Below are 3,391 nucleotides of genomic sequence, written 5' to 3' on the forward strand. Positions count from 1 at the left end.
ATTATCTACATCCCACAAATCTTAGGATTAAATGAGTTAATAACTATAAAATGAAATAAACAAAAGTAGCTCTCATTAGCATTAATAGTAATAGTTGTAGTAATAGTAATGGTATTTCTATTATTTTTATTAGCTATGTACTGTAGAAAATTTACAGGCATTCCCATGGAGACCTGTGTAAAAGTGTTCATAACAGCGTTGTTTATAATAGCAAAAAAGTCTGAAACAACTTATTCCTTGGAAAGAACATGGATAAATGCATTGTGGTATAGTCTTATAATAAAATAAATATTCTTGACTTAAAAAAATCTTTAGAAAGTAAGTCTGATACTAGTTATACTTAGGCTTAAATATGCAAATGACAGTATATATACTTTTAGAGGAATAATTGCAAATGTTTCACAAATATAAAAAGATATGGAAATAATAAACCCCAAATTTAAGAATATTAATATTTATGGTGGAAAGTGAGGTCAATCAGAAATGACAATTTTGATGGGATGCTTGTTTTATTTGTTAAGTTGGGTATTCATTGTACCATTTTTTATGTGTTTTACTGTAGTAAATGTTACTCCCCAAATAAATGATCAAAACTCAAAAAAAAAAAAAAAGAACAAATAGTATATAGGTCAGTCAAGTGTTTATGTATTTGCTATGAATAATAGTTGTTAGCATAGGAAGACCCTACAAACTGAAATTGGAGCTATTTACAAGAAAAAGTCTAGCTAAAGCACATTCTGCTAAGATAGAAGAAAACTTAACATGTTGTGGAAATTCACGCACCAAGTTTTTACTGGTAAACACTCATCAAGTTAAGGAAGACAGGATAGTTGACCTGACAATCAACAAGTGATAAACTCTGCTAATCAAAGTGAGCTAAATTACTTTGTTTACCCAGAGTTTTAAAAAATGTTTTGTTTTTATTTTTAAGAGAGAGATTTTTGCTATAGTGTGCATATGCTCACCAGACAGAGAGATGGAGAGACAGAGAGATAGAAAGCGAGAAATCACCCCCAGGGGAATTGTCACACTGCCCTCCTTTCTCCTTCAGTCTCCTCTTGGGGTTTTGGGCATTAATGCACACGTGCCAGGCCTGAATTTTAAGCCACGGGTCTGGGATTTGAATCATCGCCAACTGCATGGGAGTCCAGTGATGTAACCATTGTGCCATCTGCTGGTCCCCTGTTTTGTTCTTTTGTGACTCTAGAGCAGGTCTTGTTCATTTATGTTTGAAGTATTTTTACATTGATCATGTCCATGGCTCATGTCTGCATTTCTAGAGGATAGTACTCTTTTTTTTTTTTGGAAGGACATATCAGAGCTCACTCATTTATTCAAACAGATATTTATTGAGAGTCCATTATTTGCCAGATATTGCTAGACACTGACTCAAGCCTTGTAAAGTGAGTGGTTGATAAACATTGAATAGCAATTGTCCCAATTAGAGTTGAGGACAGAAAGACGGAGAGTGAAGATACTCTGAGAAACCTGCTTCTGATTCTCTGAGCTCAATGTTCTCTACCCTCATCAGATCCTCTTTGAGCTTCAAACTGTTGGTGACTAGCCCAGAACATTTTACATCATGTTAGTTATTTATAATTATGATTTAGAGAATATGAAAACTTTTACATTTTTAGTGAGGAAAAGTAATAATAAAAAAGGTCATATTTATTTTTCTACTTAAACATGGACTGATTTAAAACAGCTTTGAAGTCTTACCGTGTCTTAATTATTCCCACTCACAATCTAGAAGAGTGACATGGAGCCATGCTGCACATTGAGGAAGCTATTCAAATGACCAAAAAGCTTGTGTCAGCACTGAGGGTATTGTCACATGGTGGCAAGTGAGATTTCTAATGTGGACATTTGCCTTGGGAAAAATCTCTGCAGTTATAGGGACTTGTGCAGACACAGTGTATGGGAATTTTTATTTTTTTCCCAATTAGCTTATTCATGGCTTCTATCCCTGGCACAGCATCATTGCCTTTTTATTTGTATTTACCCACAGAGTTGATGATGATGATAATAATAATAATAGTTATTATCATTGCATTTATTATTATAGAACAGATTAAATCAAGTGGGCCACATGCTAGGGTCTGTTTTAAGCACTTTAAATTGTTCCAGTTCATCAGATTTAATATCACCAGGGACTAGACTCTAGCCCTACTAAGTAGGATTGTTGACTCATGGCAATGAGGCAGAACACACACTAGAGGAAGTGGGAGCATTATACTAATTAAAGGAAATAAAACAGCTTTTATAAGATTTTGGAGAAGGGTGGGATTTAGATGATATATAAATGAAGCAATATGTCGATGCTCTCAAACCAAAGCATGGCTGTGTGTAATGGGTCGACTTTAGATCTGAACACAAAGCAAACCCAACATCATTATTATTTTGAAACACAAGTGTTAAGGTAGGTGCAAAATACTGTGGCCATAAACCCCTTATCTGAAGGTCTGCCCATGAGTCATAAATCCAAGCTGCTTCTGGATGTCAAAGTAGCTTAAGAATAAGAAGCTTTTGTGGGAAGCCTCTAAGAGACCCCCTGGCTCACAGTCAGGAAGGAAATGGGGACCTTAGCCCTAACACTGCAAGGAGTCGAATTCTGCCAACAACTTGAATGAACTTAGCAACATTCTTTCTCAGATCCTCTAGTAAAGGATGTCAGTCCTTTGATTTCATTTTGGCATGATCCTCAGCTTAAAAACCAGGGGACATTACTGGACTTCCCACCTACAGAAACTGTGAGATAATAAATGTATGTTAAAGAAAAGAAAGAAAACAAAGCCACCTCTATAACCTAGTGGTCGAGGGAGTCAGATCCTATATGGCCAAAAGCAGTTCCAATCTTGTCCTTGGCAGCTTGAAAAACATGTTATGCATGCGTGCCAACCGGATAGAGAAATTAAAGAGGAGGGATTGCAGCATGACTGTACCCCATTGTAGGGGGTGCTCTCCCCCCTTTCTCTTTTTGTCTCCGCTATCTCTCTTGGGAGTACACACATTCTCTGGCAATTAAAAAGAAATAGAAGAAAACAAACAAAACTCCCAAATACACAAGTGAGGGAGATGTTAATTTCAAACAGTAATGTTTATGTAGTCCATGATTTCAGAAGACAAAGTTTCTCAGTGAGTAAGAAAGCAATTGTCCCCCAGTGAAGAGAATTTTGTGATACTTTACAAGTACAGTTTGTCCTTGGGAAGAATATTGTTTGCTATTAGACTTGTAGTTGGTTTTATCTTATGTCTGTTATCCAAGTCTATTAAATAACCAAATTTTTTACCTTCCTAGTCTAAGATAATTTTCACTTTCTCAAGACATTAACTTATTAATCCTCAAAACAGTCTTATGGAGTAGGTCATATCCTACGGTATAGATAAGGAA

Source organism: Tupaia chinensis, unplaced genomic scaffold, assembly GCF_000334495.1.
Source record: "Tupaia chinensis unplaced genomic scaffold, TupChi_1.0 Scaffold000101_1, whole genome shotgun sequence".
NCBI classification, from domain to species: domain Eukaryota; kingdom Metazoa; phylum Chordata; class Mammalia; order Scandentia; family Tupaiidae; genus Tupaia; species Tupaia belangeri.